We start from the raw sequence: 24,720 nt of genomic DNA, 5'->3' as shown, positions 1-24,720 counted from the left end.
TGATAAAAAAAGGCTACCCGGGCTTGGTCATTTGGGAATGCTCCCGGCCTGCAAAGAAAATGAAGGCGACACTGATTCATGAAAGCTGCATATTATCGTGGATCACCAGCAAACCTCTCCGGTGGTGCCAAAGGAACTGTACTTGGTAACACAACCTGTACCGGAGTAGAGACAGTGGATGACATGCTAGGACTTTGCATCGGTGGGTTGTTCCCAGGTAGAGGCATCTGACCCGCTTGCGATTGCAAGACTTGCCTGCTGATATCTTCGGTATGCTTTTTAGTCACCAATAAGTCTCTCCGGAGAGCGTTAGTCTCCTGTCTGGCAGAGTGAACCTCGGCAAAAAGTTCTCCCAACAATTGGGCCAATTGGTCTAATTCTGATGTTTCCATGGCGCCCAGGTGGATTGGTTTGGCAGGCTTCGCATTCTGTTACGCTCACCTGGTATCCACAGGGACGCCACCCAGCTGTGGGGACTCTGGTGCCCTTCTCAGCCGCTCCCTGGTATAATCAGCGGGGAAGTTCTGCCTGGAAAACAGGTGGGCAATGTTGAAGACTGGGCAACCGGGGTAGGAGCCTCCCAACACCCCGTATGCCCGCAGCCCCTCCCCGGACCTTTCCTCACCTTGTTATGGGTTTTGGCGTGCTCTCAGTCCTGCCTTCTTGGCAGGGGCGCATTGTCCTTTGTGGGCGAGTGCGATCTACTTACTTCACTGATGCTGCCCTTTAGAATCTTTCAGGTAGGTCTTATTACTGTTATACTGTAAGCCTTTCTTGGGTTCAATGATGTCTTTTCTCTCTCCTTAGGTGCGCGGAAGTTCGCTGTGGAACGTTGGCTGACTTTGGACTCACCGGCAGGTGATGGTGTTTCCAGAGCACCTTGATGTGGTAAGTAGGCGCTATGCGCAGCGCTATGATGCCTTGCCTTTGCTAACCTGTTGTCTTTTGTTCCTGTAGGTTGCGGTGCTCACCCAGAGCAAGAAGTCCCAAGGCGGTGCTGGTCGATGGGCGACTTGAGAGGTAAGCTGCCGGCACAATTGTAAATGTCTAATGTCTTGTTTCTCTCCTTTTGCAGATCCAACGGTCCGGGAGGCTCGCTGTTCCTTGGATGCTCTTTTCAGGAGCAGAGGGCAGCTAATGGTGGAATCACAGGTAAGCTGCTACTAATAACGATGTCCCTTTTGTTTTTCAGGTGCTGTTCTTCCGAGGTTCGCAGCTGATGCTGAACACGATGAGCATCACATTGCAGGATTGCAAAGTAACGCGAAGCATGTTCTCCAAGTTGGGTGTGGTTTAAATAGCATCAAGAAAGTAGTCCAGGTAAAATAGTCCCTAGGCTATCACACCCAAAACACTATACCGCATAGCTTGGTTCCAAGGAGCCAAGCTATGTGGATGCCTCCATGTTGACTGGCATTGAAATAAAGTAGTTCCCAAGCACAAGTCTTCACTAAGTATGAGCCTGGGCCAAAGGCGCCAGGACTGGCCCCAAGAGGGCCTAGGCAAAGGATGCCTAAGCTTGTTGGGGGCCAGAGCCGAGACCCCTCCTGGCCCATGGGCCTGCCGGGGGGTTTTCAGGAAGTGGGTCGTGACACCCATACAGAGGTGGGTTAGGCAACATCACCATCTGTCCTTAACCAAGGCCATAGATGTGGCAATAGCATATCAGAAGGCCGGTAACACTTGGCCCTTCCCAGCGACCCAATTGAGACCAAGTATGGAGACTCCCGCCTTACGCAGCGGGCCTTACAAGGGGCCAAGCACCGAACCCAGGAACCGGGCAGAACCCCAACCTAATGGGGTTGGCATAAACAAAGGAACGGCACCCCAATGTTTTGAATGCGGGAAATGGGGTCATATTGCTCGATTCTCCTCCAGAAAAGCGAAACCTGAACCAATGGAAATCGGGACGACCTTACAAACCCAGGAATACAGAAGGAAATGGTTACCTTATGTGATAGAAGTCACAGTGGACGGACATCCCCGTCAAGCAGTGATGGATAGCGGAAGCCGGCAGACTGCCATACAGCCCCATGTGAGTGAGCAAGATCACGAACAGGTGAGAACCATTGGCATCAAATGTGTGCATGGGGATGTGAAAGGGTATCCTACCAAAGACATTGTGTTGGGATTGCAGGGGCAGGAGATACCAATCAAAGCAGCCATTATCCCTACACTACCCGCCCCGTTACTGATAGGAACAGATCTACCGGAAATTGATAGATGGTTAAGAGAGGCCCCCTTTGCACAAACTGATCTACTGGTGCCCTGCAGTCGAGAAAAATTATCCAAAACCCAGAAAAGGATGAACTGAGGGAATCAGGAAAAGTACAGAGACATTTCGATTATAGACTGGAAAGTGGGGGAATATATGCCGTCATTTCGAACAGAAACAGGGCTAGATGAAATGCTAAAAAGAGCCAGAGAACAAGCCTTAGATGCTAGCGGGACCAACCCTACTACGCCTTACTTTAAAGAAAAACACAGTTTAATATATCGAGTAACTCAAGGCCCTGATAAAATAGAGAAGGAGCAATTGTTGGTTCCCCAGTCCTACAGGCAAGGGCTGTTACAGCTGGCACATGACCATACCCCAGGGGAACATCTAGCGGAGAACATGATGATAAAAAGGGTGTTGCAAAATTTCTACTGGCCTGGAGTCTATGCTGAGGTGTCAAAGTATTGCCAAGAATGTGTTATATGTCAGAAAACAAGCCCACATATACCGGCCCGAGCCCCGCTACAAAGGATGCCCTTGATCAAAGAACCCTTTCAGAGAATAGGGCTAGACATTGTGGGGCCTATGGAACCTACCAGCAGATGATCCCGGTTCATACTAGTGGTAGTGGACTATGCCACTAGGTACCCCAAAGCCTTTCCATTAAGAGGAATGACTGCAAGACAAGTATGTGATGCCCTCTTGCCCTACTTTGCCAGAGTAGGGATTCCCTTAGAGATTGTGACCGACCAAGGACGGAATTTTATGTCAGTTTTCATGAAGGAGGTATGCAAGACCCTTGGCATCAACCATTTAAGAACCTCTGTGTATCATCCACAGACAGATGGGCTGGTGGAAATATATAATAAAACCATCAAACAAATGATGTAAAGAGCCACCAGTCCCACTGGTCTGGGGTGGGAGCGAGTGCTTCCATGGGTGTTGATGGTTTTATGTGACACTCCACAATCTTCAACGCGGTATTCCCCATTTGAATTATTATTTGGGAGGCAGTCAAAATCTATTTTGGGATTACTGAAAGATACCTGGGAAAACCAGGAGGAAACAAACCTCACTGAATATATTAATGACTTAAGAGAGCACCTGGGAAAACTCTGAGATTATGCACAGGAAAACCTGGGTCAGGCTCAAGAAAGACAACAGAAATATTATGATAAAGGAAGCAGACCGAGTACGCTTAAAGTAGGAGAGAAGGTATTGGTGTTATTACCCACTCACACCAACAAAATGCTCGCCCAATGGAAAGGCCTGTACAGCATCACATAAATATTGTGCCCAGTTAACTATGAGGTAGAGAAACCTGATAGGCAAAACAAACATCGGAACTATCACATTAATCTCCTCAAGTTATGGAAAGAAGGGGACTCAGCTGTATTGTGCACCACCCTGGCAGAGCTGTGGGTCCCAGAACAAATGGTTACACCCTCGGCTAGTGGCATACAAGATGCGGGATTGGGGGAACAATTGAGCGACACCCAAAGAACTGAGTTATTTTCCACATTAGAACCTGTGGCAAAAGTATTCTTGGGTATACCAGGAAGAACCCATATGGCTACCCACTGCATCCCCACAGAGGCAGGCAAGATTGTACACCTCCGACCCTACAGAATCCCCAAAGCAAAAAGGGGGGAGATAGCACAAGAAATAGATAGTATGCTGAAACTAGGTGCAGTGCTATCCCAGGGGACGGAACAAGACCTTTGCCCAATAGCGTTCATTAGTAGAAAACTCCTGCCTCATGAGATACCGTACTCCACTCTGGAAAAAGAATGTCTGGCAATAAAGTGGGCAGTAGAGTCCCTCCGTTATTAACTACTAGGGTGGAAGTTTACCATTTATACAGATCATGCACCTCTCAGATGGCTGGCCACCCAGAAGGATTCCAACCATAGGGCTCTGAGGTGGTTCTTGACTCTTCAGCCCTATCATTTTGTTACAGTACATAAACCCGGAAAGTATCAGTTAGTCGCTGATTATTTATCCAGGGCACTGAACCGGCCCAAACAGCCTGGTTCCCTGGGGGGAGTATGTGAGGAGGTCAAAGAGGCAATGGAGATAAAAGATAACCTAATTCTAACTTCAAGACCCAGCCCCCAAAAGGTTATATCAGCAGGACAAAACAAAACTACATGTCCCATAAACCACCACGAGAAATGGAGACAGGGTGGGGGAACAGACAAAATGAACAAAGGGAAGCGGTATAGGTACAGCCCTGTCATGCGGTACAGTGACCGGTACACCCAAAGCAGTACAGGTTGGGATAGACAAACAGTGCATGGAGCAGGGTGGAAGGGTGAAGGCAAACTGGCTGCAGGTGTGGGAAGTGGGCAGGAAAGGCAGGTGAAAGCTGAAGGGAGGGGAGGAGCAGAGCATGAGTTAAAAGAAGCCCCGGGAAAATCATCAGGTGTCTCTCATTACAGCAGCAGCACCGGCCGAAGACCACAGAGGAGTGGGAGGAATCCCCAGGTGTTGTACATTGGGCTTACTAGGAGGCTGAAGGAGCGGCATCGCGGAGATCCTTATCAAGAGGCAGACTCTCCGCCAGGAAAGGCTCGAGGAGCAGCAGCGCAGGGAAACACAACCGAGGTGGATTCACTGACAAGAAAACCTGGCCGTAAGCCATTTTCAAAGGACAGTGTTTCTGTGGGTTTACCATCTCTGTTTGTTTGTTTTTTCTAAACCCAATTTGGACAGCTGGCGAAGGAACGGAAAGCTAGTGTCTGAGGAAAAGGAATTTATGTGACCTGATTATTTTTCTTTCAAAAAAGAGCAAAGGCTAAGAGGACATACATACAAATTCTGAATTGATTCACCCTTTTCCACGCAAGCCTGCTGAGCCACATTTAAGCATGTTTTGTTGTTTATACTGAAGGGCTGGTGGAAAGGTTAACACATCAATAAATCTTAACTTGTTGACCCTGCATTCTGGCTACAGTCTACTACTTTACAAACGTCCAACACAGATAAGATTTGGCTATTTGAGGTTTGAGCAAAGATCTCTAGCAGCCATACATTCCACCCACCAACCCCTTTACTAGCAGCTGCCAAGCTCTTGTGGGTGGGAGCAATCAGAACTGCGTCAACAGCAAATGCAAGTGCACTTCCAGCTACTTTCGGTATGTCAGGAGTTAACTTACATAATTCATAGAATAATGAGTTCATGTTTCAGTTACAAAGCAGAGGAGACAAGGCGGAACACTGTCTGACTCCTAAGCCCATTTTAATGGTTGTAGGAGACAGGAAACCACGTCACATAACCCCCTACCCTCATGGTCACCCTTTTCTCCTATCATTGATAGTGGAACCATGTGTTATTGTAAATCCATGACTGTCACAAATGTAACGCATACTGGGATGAAGAAGAACATGAGGATCATATGGAATAACCATATGCAAAGCCAGACAAGTACTGTAACAAGATGGCTCACTGGAGGCATGAGGAGTGCCAAAGAGAATTTCCAAGATGGTGTTGACGCCAGGGCGGAATCAACAGTAGAAAGTTGAAAGCAAGAATGGACTACAGAGATGTCACTGTGGAGGATAGGAGTACGCAAAACGAAGGTTGGAAATTCAAACTTGGAACGCTGTAGCTGAAGCAGTCACGTCTTTCCAGGACGCTGGAGCGTCCTAGGAGTCGGCAGGAAACCAAATCACTTGGTGGGGCATGACCGCATAAAGGTGGACTGTCAGGTCCAGAACCAATGCTGAGACCACCAGCTCGAAGCAAGAAGGAGGAGGAGAGGCTCCTGCGACACGTTGAAATGCTTTTGACTAAAACATGGCACATCTGCGCAGTGCATTTTGGGTACTCCCACCACAATGAAAAGGTATATTAATAAAATTAGCAGATCTTAATCATTCAGGCAAGTACAGAGAACATTTCTTATTTATACTGAACCAGGTCAGTATTTTATTTTTCAGTTAATATATAATTTAAACAATTCATAGCAAAACACATGAATGAGGAATACAAATCAAGTGTATGAAAAAGGATAAAAAAAAGAGTTAAGTGCTGTGCTCTAAGCGTTTCGGGATGTCCACCCCTTCATCAGGAGCAGTGTTCAGTACTTTGTCTGGTTAAAAGCATTTTAATTATACGTTTTTCAGTTCTACAAGTAAATATATGAAAATTTCAGATATGGCAATCTCTCATGATTATGTACAGTCTATATGTCATCATAGAGATACTGAGATGTATACATCTTACTTTACCTAGTCCACTCCACTCTGAGTCATAGTGTTCTTTATGGGTGTTCCCTCCATTTGGCGCTTGTATAACCTTAAACTAGGCTACCTAAGATAGAGAATCTGATCAAGGTATTGTGGCACTATTGCTCTGGTAGTTATATTGTATATAGGGAAACAGGTTGAGTACCAGAAACGTGTACTCACCTATAGTTCGTTTGTCTAGGTTGTCGGATCATGTTAGGAATGAAGGTAGATGGGCCTCCGTGATTGTCTACTGCCATGTGACAGGGATCACGGTAGAGGGACCTCCACTTTCCACATCCGGGCCCAACCTCCACTGACTTCGGTGGCACCTGGCTCCCAACTCCCTGGGTCACCACCTTGGAGGTCCTCAGAACCATATAGGGGACTTCGTTACAGCCCACACACCTCTATCCACGTAATGGCATACATTCAATTACGTACATCCATCCATCTAATCACAGTCATCCTATTACATTCAAACACCAATTCATACCCATCCATACACACAATCACACCCATTTGTCAATCACATTGATCCATCCTGCCCACAAAAATCACATTAATTCATATTTTGTTGCCCAGTTAAGAAAATACACCCACCCAATCACATAACATCCAGCATCCATCTAAACATTCACACTCATCCACTCATACATCCATCCACACAATCAAACTCACCCGCCAAACCCTCTGTCTAACCATAAACAAACCCTAACCCCTATAAACAAAACTATTGGCTTTGCCCCTACTAGTTTATGCAGTAATCTGTTGCTTGCTTGCCCTTTATATATGTAGGTTTGCCCTCTATGAATACCATGCATGCACAGCACAATTCCTATGCCGCACAACTGTTATCTACATGCAAAATAACTGCAGAGAGAACATTCTAAAGCTAAAAATGCAGATACAGTCAGTCAAACAACTTTATTCGGCCTGGAAGGCCATCAAAGTGCATCCTAAAAAACAGTTCTAATACATGAATGCATAAAGAAACAAAAAAAAAAAAAAAAAAAGAAGAACGACAACACACCCATGTAGAGAACCAAACCATCCATGAGTGCCCCCACACAGATCTCTAGGCCAATAATCAGGAACCCTCAACCACCTTCCCTCAGGTATCTCCCGTAGCGCCTCGGGCCCAAGGCGGTTAGATTTGCCCCTGAAAGGGGACTAAACCCAAAGGAGGCTCTTGCAGGGCACACAAGGGCAGGTATAGGGGGTGCGCTGACAGTGATACCACTTTTCCCTATCAGCCAATGGCCATTACATTTTTCCAATACGGCCCTTGCCAGATGGGCGCTCCCAAAAACCAGTTTGACGGTGTCCGTTTTGGCTGAAGGATTGGACAGTCTGGTGCACTCCAACAAAGAGCCCATGGACACAAACTCACACTCCCCCACAGCCCGCAACCAATGTAAACATTTATTCCGCAGGGCGTCCCTTGGTTCTCTTGTGCCAAAAGTGGGTTTTAGAACACCATGAAGGAGGACCATGGGGCTACTACAGCCTTCATTAGTGTGGCGCCCCAACCTCGGCCTGCCCGGACCGGGGATTGAGGCACTGGCCCTCCTCCCCACGGGGTGCTGCAACAATGGGGGCTTAGTCCTTGAGTCTAGAACAGTGGTTTCACTCCTTCGGGGTGACAGTGGGGGAAAACCTAGCTTTGGTCGGCTCCTCAGGGACTGAGGAGACCTAGCCACAGAAGTAGCCAGGGACGGACAGGGGGTCGAGGGATGTGTCCCTTTATCAAAGACAAGATTAGGACCCCTAGGGCCGGACCCTACTGCACTCTCACCGTCCCTACCCGTACCCTCCTCCCCCCTGGTCCCCCGTGTCCCCTTGATCAACACTAACAAAAGATTTTTGATCTCGACCATCTCTGATAACAGGAGGTTCCAGGGACAGCTAGGGAGGGTTGCAAAATCAGAGGAAGTTTGGGCTGGTAGAAAATGTTCGCCATTTGGGATGGATTTAGAGGCCAGGGGAGGGCTAAGATGGGGCAAGGAGCCAACCCCTGGGGGAGCATCAGAGGTTGGCTTAGTACCGGATCTGGACAGAGGGCAGGATTTCTCTCCCCCGCTCAAGTCGACTGGACCCAAGGCCTCAGGAGCCACAAACATGGGCACAAGGGAGGCGACGGGATGGGCTTCAGCTTCAATATGAGTATGAGGAACTATAACCTCATGGTTTCGGCCGGAAGATGGATGGAAAGGGGCCGGCGCCAGAGAAGGCAACAGAGGTGGGACCATAGATGGGGCCAGCGACACATTCCCTTTGATCAGTTTCGAAAACCCTATTGAGATCCTCTCACAGCCGTTGGCCAAGGTATCCAGAAGTCGGGCTGTAGCCACACAGTCAAGACCCCCTCCAGGGGTTAACAGGTTGACAGGGGTCCCAAGGTCATCCAGAGATGGGCTTAAATGTCCAGTTGTGAGAAGAGGGATTGAAACATGATCGCAGGAGGTCCCAGAGGGACTTGGCAGGGGCCCCACCTGCAAGCTGGGGGGGCAGGGTGGCTTGAGCAAGGATTCTGAAGAGGCTCCCTCTTTGGTGCAAGCAGTGACCGAGGACAGTTGGACAGGGACTCCTTTCCCACAGAGACTCCCAATGCCAGTTCCCTTTGCCTGCGTGGCCCCCAGTGCTTTACTCGACATACCTCCCCTCAGCCTTCTGCCCTTAATTGGCTTCCGATTCACCAGTGGGGCCAAGGGTCCCTGTAGACTCGATAGAAGAGAGGATTTAGAGAGGTGAAGTGGGGAAAAAGGAGAGGAAATGTCTCCACCTTCCATGGCTCCATTGGCGACATCCTGGGGAAGACCCGCCATGATAAGACCTTGAGCGCCTGCAGGGGGGGGGTAATAGAGGTCTGGCCCTCCACAATACACGCTGTAGGCTTTGTTGGCTTTGTTGGCCCTCCCCACAGTTAATGCCTCAGTCTCACCTCACAGTCCAGGTGCACCACCACGGGTCCGCGAACACCCAGCGGGATGCAAACACCCGCGCCCTTTCTCCCGCGGGCTTCACCCTGCGGGTCGCGTTAACATCAGAAGTAGTGGGGGGGGCGTGGCTTCGGTATGGCGGCCCTCCTGGGCCAAACAGCGGGATGCAAACACCCGCGCCCTTTCTCCCGCGGGCTTCACCCTGCGGGTCGCGTTAACATCAGAAGTAGTGGGGGGGGCGTGGCTTCGGTATGGCGGCCCTCCTGGGCCAAACAGCGGGATGCAAACACCCGCGCCCTTTCTCCCGCGGGCTTCACCCTGCGGGTCGCGTTAACATCAGAAGTAGTGGGGGGGGCGTGGCTTCGGTATGGCGGCCCTCCTGGGCCAAACAGCGGGATGCAAACACCCGCGCCCTTTCTCCCGCGGGCTTCACCCTGCGGGTCGCGTTAACATCAGAAGTAGTGGGGGGGGCGTGGCTTCGGTATGGCGGCCCTCCTGGGCCAAACAGCGGGATGCAAACACCCGCGCCCTTTCTCCCGCGGGCTTCACCCTGCGGGTCGCGTTAACATCAGAAGTAGTGGGGGGCCGTGGCTTCGGTATGGCGGCCCTCCTGGGCCAAACAGCGGGATGCAAACACCCGCGCCCTTTCTCCCGCGGGCTTCACCCTGCGGGTCGCGTTAACATCAGAAGTAGTGGGGGGGACGTGGCTTCGGTATGGCGGCCCTCCTGGGCCAAACAGCGGGATGCAAACACCCGCGCCCTTTCTCCCGCGGGCTTCACCCTGCGGGTCGCGTTAACATCAGAAGTAGTGGGGGGGCGTGGCTTCGGTATGGCGGCCCTCCTGGGCCAAACAGCGGGATGCAAACACCCGCGCCCTTTCTCCCACAGCTACCTACTTGTCCTGCTCAACTTCTTCATTCACTCTGGTATTGGAAGTATTTACTGAAGCAGATGTCTCTATCATATTTTGTAACTCCCAGAATTCTTAGCTCATATCGTTTGCATTCATGTACTGTTTATAAATACAGGCTTACAAGAACAGGAATTCAATATGATATGAGCCTCTAAACCATGACTGGCGGTGTGTTATTTTACACCTGGCAAAGGGCAATACAATGTTCTGCTCAATGGGTTTTGCTATTTTCAAGAATCAGGCACACTCTCGAAGAGCCTGTGATAAAACCACATTCTTGTAGCCTCTTTTTGAAACTGCTTTATGTGCACACATGTGCAGTTACTTTATTATCTATTCATAGACTAATCAATCTTCTAATATCGACTACGTTTATTCTAATTTCTCCAAATTATCATAGTATATACACGTATTTCTAAATCATAAATAAGGATGTTTACGCATAAATACAGATGGAAAACACTTTTTCCTTTTTGTATTTATTTGCAAGGAATGGATAAGAAAAGGAAAATCAATGTATCTTAGCTGGGGTCTTTGAGTTATCAAGCGTGCATTGCAGGTCAGTGGCTGTGCAAAGTAGCATAACAGAAAGGTCCGAAAGGACTTCCATATCTTTTTAAGTTGTTTAAATGGCTACAGATATGCACCCCTTGACATGTGCAAGAGCGCAGGTGTAGGAGCTTCCCATTGCAAGGCCTCTAACAGCTCATGGTTTTTTTCCATCTAAATAAATGTGGCAATATTCAAGGTTCAACTTATTTTTTTACATAGCAAAAATAAATGTGGATAAATACAGAAGAAATGACCGAAAATTAAATATTGATGAATACATACAGAAATGGTGCAAAAATTAATACCATAAAACCTGGCGTCTTGATCATAAAACACCAACCGACGCGTGTTTTAACCCCTCTGCCGGCCCCCCCCCCAGTATTTTTCAAGGTTTGGTCTGATGTATTATGCATTCATTGTGTGAAAAAGAAAGCTCTTTCCCTTACAATTCTACAGTTCCCATGAAAATATCTCTAGTATTGATTCTATCAGTCCTTGAAATGTTTACTGGTTACTTCAGAAACTGTTCCATTCCAAGTTTATGTTCTGATTTTTGTTGCTTCTTGTAAATTAGGCAGGTGATTACGCTGATGTTTGGCGCTGCAAAACACTTTCCCAGATGTTCTGGTGTATTTATTATACTTCTTTAACTAGTCATGTATACATTACAATAAGAGCTAGCAGAGTAGAGATATTGTGATGTCATGAAATTCTATTCAGAGTGTTTTGGTTCTATTGTACATTCTAGTGTGGTCAGTTGGAGCCTGCCTCTCAAGGGGGTGCCTGCTATCTGCGTCTATCCTACTTATTAAAGTACTTATGAACTCTTTCATGTCTGGACATCAAAACTTAATACTGGCGACGAGGATTGCTGTGAATTCACTGTGGAGCTCGTTTGTCCCCTCGTGTGGTGGCGCGGCCAAGACTCCGGCTCCCTATCCCTGGAAGGCAGCAGGCAAGAGGCAGACTGAGGGAGGTGAGCATTACTCTTTGGTTGCATCGGGCTAGCGCTGCTGCGATGCGATTTGTGAAGGGACCCAGAGCCATCATATTGGGCACAGACTTTCCGCCAGCCCCCCCCCCTGCACGAGCCTCCAGCGCGGACGCCGGCGCGAGGCTCGTCGCAGTGGTTGTCGGAGCGGGCATTCTCTCGGAGCGACTGTTGTTGGGAGGGCTTACGCGAGCCCCGGCTGGAGGAGGGGCATTGTGAGGCCACAGCGCAAGCTCCGGAGCGAGCGTTCACTTCGCGCGTGCACGCCTCCAGAGACACGCTGCTGAGGGCATGTTCATCTCTGTGAGCCCCGGTCCACCCATTGTGACGTCAGTTGCCTAGCAACTGTTTTCCCACGCCTGGGAGAGGATCAAAGAACGTGGAACTTGCTTGGCGAGGTTGTCGAAGCCCCGGATCTCCCATTGTGACATTGATGCTGCCTAGCAACCATATTTTCCCACGCCTGGGGGCACTGAAGGATCACAAGCTCATTGTGACCGCACAGATGTGGCACAGTATTGTTCACAGGCTGCTTGTGGCATAACATTTTCGGAAAATAAACCATATTTTTACTTGTTTTTTTTGCCAATTGTGCTCCGCAAATATATGTAAATCTACATACGAGGAAAGACATTTAGTTTTGTTCTACAAAAGATAGACGGCTGAGAACAGTTCTACATTTGTTTTTTTCCTTTTTCTTCTGTTCTAAGTCCTTTTATTAGCTGCAAACCATGGCTACTTCCATTCCCCCTCCCCTCCCTTTCCTGAGTGAACCGGGAAGGCCTCCCATTGCTTGGGACAGGTGGAGAGACATGTTTGAGAACTACCTGGTGGCCATGGGCGGAGAGAGATTTCCTTCTGCGCGTAAGAGGGCCTTACTCCTTCACAACCTTGGCATAGAAGGAAGCAGAATTTATGATGGACTTTCTAGGCACCGTGCTCCAGAGGCTGATGACATGGATGAATATATGTTTGCCCTTAACCAACTTCGGGACCACTTCGAACCGAAAAAGAATGTTAGTTTTGAGAGACACACATTTTTCCAGAGGGCCCAAGAGAAGTCGGAATCTGTGGAATCCTACATTGCTTGCCTCAGATCCCTGAGTTACACTTGCGAGTTTGAACATTTGACTGATTCCCTAATCAGAGACCAGCTGGTTAGATGCACTAATAATGTGAGAGTCCAGGAGAAACTTCTTGCAAAAGATATGAAATTGGATGAGGCAGTAGAATTAGCCAGAAGCATCGAGTAGACTTCAGAGTATGTCAAAGAATTTAGGATTGACAAATCTAATCCTTCATCGTCTTCTGTTTGTGTCGTTAATCAAAAGAAAAAAGTTGGCTATTCCACAGTCAAGAGAGGAAGCGGGAATGCAAGAAATGTGTGTTCTCGTTGCGGCAGTTCAAGACTGTTAGGCGATCCTCTGCACACCAGGCCACGACACATCAGAACACTGCCCACATTCCCCCAACATCTCCTCCCAAGCTTCGAGGCTCAAGTGATTCGGTGAACCCACAGAACCGAAGGCTCCGTACCAGTGTACGGGCTCGATTGCAACCCTTTCTGCATTGGCAACTGCCTTGGAGAACGTATAGCAGTAAGGGCGGCCTTACGTCTTCCCGCCAGTCACGTGATACACTGCGGCGTTCCCCATGTGATCTTGGTGGACGTCACATGATCCAGAGAAGTCACATGACCCAGGGGCGATCAGTATAAAGGTCTGAGAGACAGAACGCTCATTGCTTCTCAGCTGGCTTCGGACACTGTTTGGCGTTACAACTTGCTCCTTGTTACCCTGATCACGGAACTCTATCTCGGACTCCCTCGGACACCCCTTGGTACTTTTGCTTGGAACTGTTTACCCGTTGCCGGATTTTTGGACTACACCTCGACTTGTCTTTGGATCATCCCTTGGTACCTTGCTGATCTTCTACGCCTTTTTCCCCACTGGGGATTCAAGTCAAGCCCTAACTCCCACAGGTGGCTACTCTTCATCCACGCTGAACCTGCGGTTCTACCACTCCAAGGATCGCCGCATCTAATGAGCCTCGAACCTCCATACTAGGTCACCTGGGTCTCCATTACACCAGATAGGTAAGACACTTTAGTTACTTGTCTTCTTCATTGTATTGTGCTTGCCTGGTACTTAACCTCATTCCCCCCTTGACAGCAGCATCGGTGTTCCAAGAGGCTCCGTGGATCCGAGAAGACATCTCTCACCTGTGGCCTCAAGGGTCGTACAGCGGGTTTCTATTTAGTTCCCCTGTGCGTCACTTGGGGACGGAGGTCTCATCGGTCTACACGACACTCAAGTCAGAACAGACTGAGAAGCCGTATAGTCGTGTTAGACGATGCAGGGATCCACGGATGAACCCATAGCTGCTTTAGTTCAGGCAATTACAATATTAAGGGCAGATATGGCCGCCGCAAACACTGTGATCCATCAAAGGTTGGATTCCATACAAAGTGTTCAACATTCCCTTCCTGCAGACCCTGAGTTTGGCGATACCGGCTCCTCCACTACACCCTCTCCCGTTACTGCTCCTGTAGTCCCGACTCCGATGATACTCCCAACTCCTTCCCCCTTAGCTGCTCCTGAACGCTATCAAGGGGATCCCAAGAAGTTCAGAACCTTTATTAATCAGTGCAAGTTACATTTCCTATGCAGACCTTTGGCTTTTCCCACCACCACTGCTAAAGCTGCCTTCGCCCTTTCCCATTTGGCCGGAACAGCAGCTGCTTGGGCTAATCCCCTGTTAGAGAACAATAGCCCACTTCTTTATGACTTTGATTTGTTGGTCCTAGAAATGGCCCGAGTATTCGATACCCGACACAAGGTACAGTCTAGGGATTTGGAGTTGTTGGAATTGACTCAGGGTAAAAGGTCTCTGATAGATTACATCACCCGATTCAATCAGCTAGTTGCGGAAACATCATGGCCAGAAAACAAGAGGGCGGTGGTTTTCTATAGGGGGTTGAGTAACACCATGAAAGATGCTTTAGCAGTGGTCCCTTCTATGCCTACTCAGTATCAGGAATTGGTTGATCTGGTATTGCAGGTAGATGCACGACGATCGGAGCGTAGAGCTGAAATAGGGGCCTCTTCCTCTCCCACTCTTGTTGGCACACCTGCTTCCAGTACCGAAGAACCTATGCAAGTGGGAGGGTTACGTAGTCCCATTACAACATCTGAGAGAGAACGTAGAAGGGTGGATAATGCATGCTTTTATTGTGGTACCACTGGCCATTTCGTGAAAGAGTGTCCTCGACGGCCCAGGAAGAGTCAGGTTTTTCGGACGGCTCGACCTTAGAACCGGAGAACAGGTCGAGTGTTCCGTCATCTTCTCCGGGTACCTCCCTTGCCTTTACTCGTGTGCAACCCATTTCTGTAAAGGCCACCCTATGTCCCTCTACAGGCCTTCTTCATGCAGTCAATATCATTATCGATTCGGGTGCCACTGGTAATTACATAGATATTGATTTGGCCCATTCCCTCAACCTACCTTTAGTGGTGAAAACACGTCCGGAACATGTCCAAGCCGTAGACGGTTCTGCACTGGTTTCTGGTCCTGTCAGACATCAAACCGCACCCCTCCTGTTAACCATACAAGAAGTACACACCGAAACCCTGAGTTTTGATTTGATCACCACACCCCAATTCGGCATCATACTAGGGATTCCATGGTTACATGAACATAATCCATTGATCAATTGGCAGTCAGGTACTGTAGTCTTTGAGTCTGATATCTGTCAGAACTATTGTCTTCCGGTCCATCAAGCCCCTGACACACCTTCTCGGGCCTTGGGGGCCTTAGCCCAACTCACACTGACTGTCGACGATCCAGAGCTTGTGCATACACATACTGTTGGGGGGTTGGTATCTGGGATTCTGCCAGAATACAGAGAATTTGAGACAGTGTTCGACCGGGGCTCGTCTGAGGTACTCCCTCCACACAGACCATATGACTGCCCAATCGAACTGCTTCCCGATTCCAATATTCCTTCGGGCAGGATCTATTCTTTGTCTCCTTCGGAGGAACTGGCGCTGAAAAACTATGTACAGAACGCCCTACGATTAGGACACATCCGCCCCTCCACTTCACCCGCGGCAAGTCCTATCTTCTTTGTACCCAAGAAGGAGGGGGATTTACGCCCTTGTGTAGATTATCGGCGTCTTAACGCTATCACAAAAAAGGATAGGTATCCCATCCCGTTAATCACTCCACTTCTAGACCATTTAACACACGCTTCCATTTTCACTAAGCTCGACCTACGCGGCGCATACAACTTAGTACGCGTCCGCGAGGGAGACGAGTGGAAGACCGCCTTCTGCACTCGGTATGGCCTGTACGAATATCTGGTCATGCCCTTTGGCCTATGTAACGCCCCGGCCACTTTCCAACGATTCATGAACGACATATTCAGGGATATACTGGATGTATATATGGTTGTGTACTTGGACGATATCTTAATCTTTTCTCGTGATCTTGACGAACACGTGAACCATGTCCGAGAAATATTGACCCGTTTGAGAGAACACTCCTTGTTTGCCAAACCTGAGAAATGTCAGTTCCATAAGACAACTGTTGAGTTTTTGGGTTTTCACATCACCCCTGGGGCGTTATCCATGAATGAATCTAAGGTCAAAGCAGTATTAGATTGGCCAGTACCTCGAACACTCAAATCCTTGCAGGCTTTTTTAGGATTCGCCAACTTTTACAGACGTTTCATTTCTTCCTTCTCCACAATTGTAGCCCCGCTTACGGCCCTGACTAGTCCTCAGGTATCTTATCAATGGCAGAGAGAACAACAGGAGGCTTTTGAGGCTTTGAAAACCGCCTTTACTACCGCACCGGTACTCCAACATCCAAATCCTGATCTTCCGTTCATAGTAGAGGCGGATGCCTCTTCCTTTGCCCTCGGTGCGGTATTATCACAAACATGTCCAAATACAGGCAAATTACATCCAGTTGCATATCATTCCCGTAAGTTTTCCAGTACTGAGTCTCATTATACCGTTATGGAGAAGGAACTCTTGGCCGTCATGGATGCTTTCCGTGTCTGGCGTCATCATCTTCTGGGGGCTAGGCATCCCATCACGGTATACTCCGATCATCGGAACTTACAGGATCTGGCTTCTTTGAAATGCATTAATAGCAGACAGGTCCGATGGCATCTTTTCTTTTCCGCCTTTGATTTCCATATCATGCACCGTCCTGGCACTTCACATGGGAAGGCGGATGCCTTGTCACGTTCTCCGGGAGGGGTCCAGTTGCCTACATTCCCCGACACTGTCCTCGGTAAGAGCCATGTGATTTGTCTCTGTACACCCTCATTGTCACTATTGGATTCGGTCCGGTCCTGGACTAGCGTTCATTCTGACCAGTTGCGAGAATGGGATCCTGTATATTCTGATGGTTTACCCTTCGTACATGAACGCCTGTTTCTTCCTACACCTGATACACGTAACCTAGCTCTTGAGTGGTCTCATGACGCTCCCTTCAATGCCCATCCCGGACAAGAGCGCACTTTAGATCTACTCAAGCGTTGGTGTTGGTGGCCTTCTATGAAGCGCGATGTGGAGTGTTATGTCAGGTCTTGTGCGGTATGTGCTCAGGCTAAACATCAAAGGGGTCGACCGGTTGGATTGTTGCTTCCACTTCCGGTACCTCCCAGGCCCTGGCATACGTTAACAATGGATTTCGTTACCGATCTCCCCAAATCAAAAGGCTTTGATACCGTCTGGGTAGTGGTGGACACATTCACTAAAATGGCCCGTTTTGTTCCTTGTAGGGGTATCCCTTCGGCCCCTGTCTTGGCGGACTTGTTTTTTGAACATGTGTTTATGCTATTCGGCCTCCCTTCGGTCATAGTTTCCGATCGAGGTTCACAGTTCACCTCTCGGTTTTGGAGGGCCTTGACGAAACTATTGGGCATCGATACGAGGTATTCTTCGGCCTATCATCCGGAGACCGATGGTCAGACCGAAAGGACGAATCAATCGATGGAACAATACCTTCGTTGCCTCATATTGCAACATCAGTCCTCTTGGTTGGCCGTTTTGCGGCTTGCGGAGTTCGCGTATAACAACGCGGCTCATTCGGCTACTGGTTATTCTCCTTTTTACGCCCTCCATGGTCAACATCCCAAGGTCTTGCCGGTCCCTGATGCCTCTGGTTCTTTGAATCCTGCGGCCACGACGTGTCTTAGGGATCTTTCTGCTATTCATGCGAGTACAGTGGTTCATCTCACTGAAGCAAAGGCCTCTATGAAGGCCCGTGTGGATGGTAAGCGTCGTGCTGCTCCCCCCCTGGTGGTGGGTTCTAGGGTCTGGTTGTCTTCCCGACATCTTCGCCTGGTGGGTTGCCGGAAATTGCTGCCTCGCTTTGTCGGGCCGTATGTGATCTCGCAGGTTGTTAATCCGGTGGCTTTTCGTCTAGTTCTCCCCAGCTCTTGGCGTATCCATCCTGTGTTTCATGTCTCCCTCCTCAAACCCTGTCCTGACTCAGTCCGTCTTCGTACACCTGTTGCGCCGGTGTCCTTGACCTCTCCTGATGTTTTTGAGGTGTCGGCCATTTTGGGTTCCAGGTGGTTTAGGGGTAGGCTCCAGTATCTGGTGGATTGGACGGGTTACGGCCCGGAGGAGCGTTCGTGGGTTTCCGCATCTGATGTGAACGCCCCGCGGTTGGTAGCCCGCTTCCATAGGGATCATCCGTCCTGCCCACGGGGTCGTGGGCCGTTGGGGGGGGGCTATGTTAGGCGATCCTCTGCACACCAGGCCACGACACATCAGAACACTGCCCACATTCCCCCAACATCTCCTCCCAAGCTTCGAGGCTCAAGTGATTCGGTGAACCCACAGAACCGAAGGCTCCGTACCAGTGTACGGGCTCGATTGCAACCCTTTCTGCATTGGCAACTGCCTTGGAGAACGTATAGCAGTAAGGGCGGCCTTACGTCTTCCCGCCAGTCACGTGATACACTGCGGCGTTCCCCATGTGATCTTGGTGGACGTCACATGATCCAGAGAAGTCACATGACCCAGGGGCGATCAGTATAAAGGTCTGAGAGACAGAACGCTCATTGCTTCTCAGCTGGCTTCGGACACTGTTTGGCGTTACAACTTGCTCCTTGTTACCCTGATCACGGAACTCTATCTCGGACTCCCTCGGACACCCCTTGGTACTTTTGCTTGGAACTGTTTACCCGTTGCCGGATTTTTGGACTACACCTCGACTTGTCTTTGGATCATCCCTTGGTACCTTGCTGATCTTCTACGCCTTTTTCCCCACTGGGGATTCAAGTCAAGCCCTAACTCCCACAGGTGGCTACTCTTCATCCACGCTGAACCTGCGGTTCTACCACTCCAAGGATCGCCGCATCTAATGAGCCTCGAACCTCCATACTAGGTCACCTGGGTCTCCATTACACCAGATAGGTAAGACACTTTAGTTACTTGTCTTCTTCATTGTATTGTGCTTGCCTGGTACTTAACCTCATTCCCCCCTTGACAGCAGCATCGGTGTTCCAAGAGGCTCCGTGGATCCGAGAAGACATCTCTCACCTGTGGCCTCAAGGGTCGTACAGCGGGTTTCTATTTAGTTCCCCTGTGCGTCACTTGGGGACGGAGGTCTCATCGGTCTACACGACACTCAAGTCAGAACAAAGACATGGTATGAACTATCCTTCCTGCCCTGCAAAATATGCGCAATGTTTCAAGTGCAAGAAGAAAGGGCATTTTGCCAATGTCTGCAAGGGTAACTCTGTCAATAGTATAGAGTTCAGGCCAGTGGACAACGATGAAGACGGTATTGGAAAGGGGTACAACATTCAAGAAGTGTCCTGTACTCAAGAATTCACCCCAAGACATATATTCGAAATTTCAGAGATGTCTGGGATGACCAAAGGTCCCGTGGATAAGTTTCAAGTTGATGGAATTGAGCTCAAAATGAAAGTTGATACTTGTTCCCCTTGGACCATTATATCCCAAGACACATTGACAAATGTTCTGGGGAAGAGCAATGCTGTTATGCGGCCTACCAAAGTCAGGGTGTGTGAATATGCAGATTCTGATATAAATATCCTGGGTGAATTTCTTGCAGAAATAACATACAAGGAAAGAACGTGCCAAGCCACGGTCCTTGTGGCGGGAAAAGTGACCTCTCTGTTAGGCTGGGAGGAGCAGAGGAAGCTGGGTTTAAGGGTACAGGCTAGTGCACCAGATCCTGTCACCATTGCTGAGTTGGGGGACTCCTGGACCAAGGAATTTCCACAGGTGTTTTCTGAGAGTCTGGGGAGGCTTAAAGAGTTTGAGCATCACATCAGACTTAAGAACAATGCCCAGCCAGTGGTACACAAGGTACGCCAAGTACCACTGAAGATGAGGGCACAACTTAAAGAGGAGCTTAATAGCTTGGTTGGCAAAGGGGTGATTGAACCAGTTGTAGCTACTGAATGGTTGTCTCCAGTTGTTCTGGTTACCAAGGCTAATGGTAAAATGAGATTGTGTGTCGACCTACACAGCCTCAATCAGAACATAGTGGTGGAGAGACACCCGTTACCGAATATCTCAGAAGTTTTGTCCACACTAGGAAAACCTAAGTTATTTTCCATTATTGATCTCTCTGCTGCCTATCATCAGGTTCCGTTGTCTAAAGAGTGCCAACATTTGACTGCATTCATCACTCCTGAGGGTGTTTTCAAGTATAACCAAATGCCCTTTGGTTTGGCCTCTGCGGCATCGGTATTTCAGAGAGTGATGGAAACGGTACTGAAAGGCCTTGAGAAAGTAACTGTATTCCAAGATGACATTCTGATATTTGCCAACGATGGTCCTGAACATGATAAGATACTTAGGTCAGTGTTAGTCAGACTCAGGGATGCGGGATTGACTGTACAAATGGAGAAATGCAAAATTGCTGTTACGGAAGTGGATTACTTGGGGCATAAAATCTCCTGCAATGGTATTGCTCCCAGAAAGTCTTTAGTGGATAGCATTGTGAGTGCTTCCCAACCCCTTGACAAGGAGCAATTACGCTCGTTCATGGGATTGGCGGAGTACTATCACAAGTTTGCTGATGGCTTCTCCGCAATGTCGTCTCCTTTGAGAGATCTATTGAAAAAGGTCACCAAATGTGTGGTCGGAAGAATCTCAAAATGCCTTTAGTAAGATTAAAGATAGTATTCTGAAGGCACCTTCATTAGGAGGGTTTGTTTCTGGCAGACGAACTGTGCTGGCTGCGGATGCAAGCACGTTAGGGCTTGGTCCCGCTCTTTTTCAGTATGATGGTAACATTGAACATGTCATAGCTTTTGCCTCCCGACCACTGAGGGGGGCGGAGAGCAATTATTCCGTGGTGGAGAGAGAGGCCCTAGCTGTATCATGGACTGTTGCTCATTTAAAAAATGTTCTATGGGGCCAGTCGTTTGTTGTAAAGACAGATCATAAGCTGTTAGTTCAGTTATTGGGCAGTGCGGAATGGGCTAAAGGTTCACCCATGATATCTCGTTGGATGATTGACTTGCTGGCATATGATTTTAGAATGGTGTATATACCTGGGGGAGAAAATGTGGTTGCTGATTGTCTTTCTAGACTGCCTGCACAGAATGAGAGTCTCAAGGATGTGAGTGTAGAGGGTACTATGGGCATTTGTGAACTGGTACACAATGCCATAAGCAAAGAGGAGTGGCAATCTGCTGATGTTAAGGATGAGGCCCTGGGGCAAGTCAAATTGTGGACCAAAACAGGTTGGCCCAGAAAAGATCTCATTGAGAAGAAATATGATGTTTTTTACTGTATTGAAGAGGAGTTGAGCATGTCAGAGGATGGGTCTCAGCTCAGAAAAGGAATGAAGATAGTGCCTCCATGTGACATCAGGCTCAAATTAGTGGACATAGCTCACCAAGGCCATCTAGGTATGGGGGGTACCAGAAGGCATATCAGACAATCCTTTTGGTGGCCAGGGATTGACTGCCAGGTAGAGAGGTGTGTGAGGAGCTGTAAAGAATGTGAGAGAAGTGACAAAAGTAAGATGATTAAGGAAGCTCCCTTAAGACGTGTCAGTGTTCCAAGAGAGCCATGGAAGAAATTAGCAGTGGATTTAATGGGGCCCATACAGGAACTAGGAGAGGATTTTAAATACCTTATTGTCCTGGTGGATTATCACTCAAAATGGGTTGAGTGGAAAGCCATTAGAGAAGCAACCACTTCACAATTGATTAATTTTTTTGAGGAGGTTTTTTACAGGGAGGGATTCCCCTCAGAGCTTGTTTCAGATAATGGGGTACAATTCTGTTCGGATAGGATGGTGGAGTTTCTTAAGAGGTTTGGTATCAAACACTACAGGACAGCACTGTACCAGCCTAGAGCGAATGGTCTTGTTGAGAGAGAAAACAGATTCCTAAAGGGAGGATTGCAGTTAGCCATGGCTTCAGGTTTAAGGTGGCAGACAGTTCTCAGGGAGATGGTCTGGAACTATTGTGTGACTCCACACACTGTTACCAGCATTTCACCTTTCATGTCCCTCAAAGGCAGACAACCAGGGACAAAGTTGTGTCCGGGCTGGTTGGATTTAGCGAGGAGTGTACATGTCAACAGGGAAAGGATCATGGATCTCATTAGAGAGGCTCAAGATGAGTACAAAGAGAGGTTTGACACAAAAAGGGGTGCCAAGATGATGCAATGGTCAGTGGGGGACTGGGTTTATGTTAAGAATCCCAGGGCTTCTCCCAAATGTATTGCGAGCAAATTCATTGGACCCAAGAAAATTGCTGTGATCAGGGGAAATGTTGTCATCATGGAGGGTGGAGAATGTTGTTTGATGGCCAAACTGGTTAAGTGCAAAAAGCTGGACAGTGATGTTGGTGAGGGAGCGAGAGAAGAGCAAGTTTCCTTTCAGCATGGAGAGGAAGAACATATGTTTGAACCGAATGTGAGCACAGCTTTCAGTAACAACAGCAGCTTGAATGCGAACAGGGTCAGGAACAAACCGGTCAGGTTAAATGATTATTACCTGGGTTAAATCTGCCACAAAATAAAGGGAAGAGATGTGTTCTGGTGTATTTATTATACTTCTTTAACTAGTCATGTATACATTACAATAAGAGTTAGCAGAGTAGAGATATTGTGATGTCATGAAATTCTATTCAGAGTGTTTTGGTTCTATTGTACATTCTAGTGTGGTCAGTTGGAGCCTGCCTCTCAAGGGGGTGCCTGCTGTCTGTGTCTATCCTACTTATTAAAGTACTTATGAACTCTTTCATGTCTGGACATCAAAACTTAACACTAGACCCCCCCTAAAAGTCCCATGATATTCTTTCCTTTGCCATTAGTATGGGATGCTATCCATCCCTGATGCAGTCAGCATTCTGTGATGTAGCTTCGTATTGTGCCATGGGGCATGGCTACGTTCTAATTGTGCGCACACAGAAATCTCAGTTCTGATCTTTATGGACTCTTGGCAGAAGGAATAGTGCCTTTGCCCACATTACTTATTTCTGTTCTTTTTTAAACTGGGTGGCAGCTTGTTGGTAAGCTCAATATGCATTACGTTTGCAGTTCCACTTTGCGCATGCTCCGTCTAGAGAAACGCATCCAAAATGGCCGGGATCCAGGGGGAAATATGCAAAGAGCCTTTCTCTTCATGTTTCACTGGCTCTGGGCCTTTTTCTCACCCAAGCAAAATGACCCCAAAATTGTGAAGGCGATTTTGGGTCTATGACTACTCCTCACCGTTGGGCGCAGGGATGAGTGATGAGTATTATTTAATTGAACATCCAACAGAGAGGGATGACTTTGTAAATGCTTTCTTATACCCTGCCAGAACCTAAAGGCATGTCCTCTTCTATGTCCTTCCTCGAACTTTTTTATGCATTTCGGGATGATGTGAAGATACTGGTCCTCGTTTCAAAGTGCAGGGAGGGGACGGTATCTGAGGTTTCGGCTCCACTGCCTTCATGCATTAGAAGCAATAGGGCATCAACTTGGGATTGAGAAAAACTAGAGCGCCTGCAGGCTGCGTAAAATGTCAGAACTTGACACACTGTACCACTTAAATATGAAATGTCCAGCGGTCATGGACATAACGATTTGCCAACTTGAAAAGTTTGTACATTCAACGTCTACTGTAATTAATTGCAATCTGGGGTCCAGACTCATCAAGGGAAAACATATCTCCATTATAGTGGCTCTTATAAGGTTCATTAGAGACATAGAAATAGATAAGGGGTCTCATCTAGAGTTGGGTGGTATGCTGGCTGTACTACCAGTGGGTTACCGCCCACACTAATAGCGTTAGCCCCCACCGGCCCAGCGATATTAGCGCCGGATCAGGGGTTGGGTGGTAACTGTAATTCCCCTTTCCCCATTGGGTCCAATGGACCCAATGGGGAATTTTTGGTGCAATTAGCACGCGCTAATTGCGCCCGAAAAATGGTAATTTTTCCAGTGCGTTTACCACCAGCTCTGAGCTGGGGCTAAACATGCCAGACCCGTGTTTGGGCAGAGCCTTGAATGCGGCAGTAATAGCGTTACTGCTGAATTTAAGGGGTACAGCCCAACTCGTGATGTAGCCCCTCTAAAGGAGTAACTCCCCCACTTCTTAGCATGTGATTTGAATTTAATAATGTAAGTTTTAATATGCTGTCTTTAGGATTTGTAATTTTAGACTGAATTTGCTACTTCTTTTAAGTGCTTTTGATGTGTTGTATTTGTACTGAAAATGGGATGAATTAATGTTCCTTCCTTTTTCATATGAATGTACTTGAGTGTGTAAGGTTTTATTTTAACCAAAACACAATACAACTTTATTTTAAAAGTACTATGGCCCTCTCTGTGAAATGTTCATAATTTCCCAATTTAGTGCAAAACAGATA

Source organism: Ambystoma mexicanum, chromosome 8 (assembly GCF_040938575.1).
Source record: "Ambystoma mexicanum isolate Mex_15411 chromosome 8, UKY_AmexF1_1, whole genome shotgun sequence".
Lineage (NCBI taxonomy): Eukaryota > Metazoa > Chordata > Amphibia > Caudata > Ambystomatidae > Ambystoma > Ambystoma mexicanum.
This window is presented reverse-complemented; position numbering follows the sequence as displayed.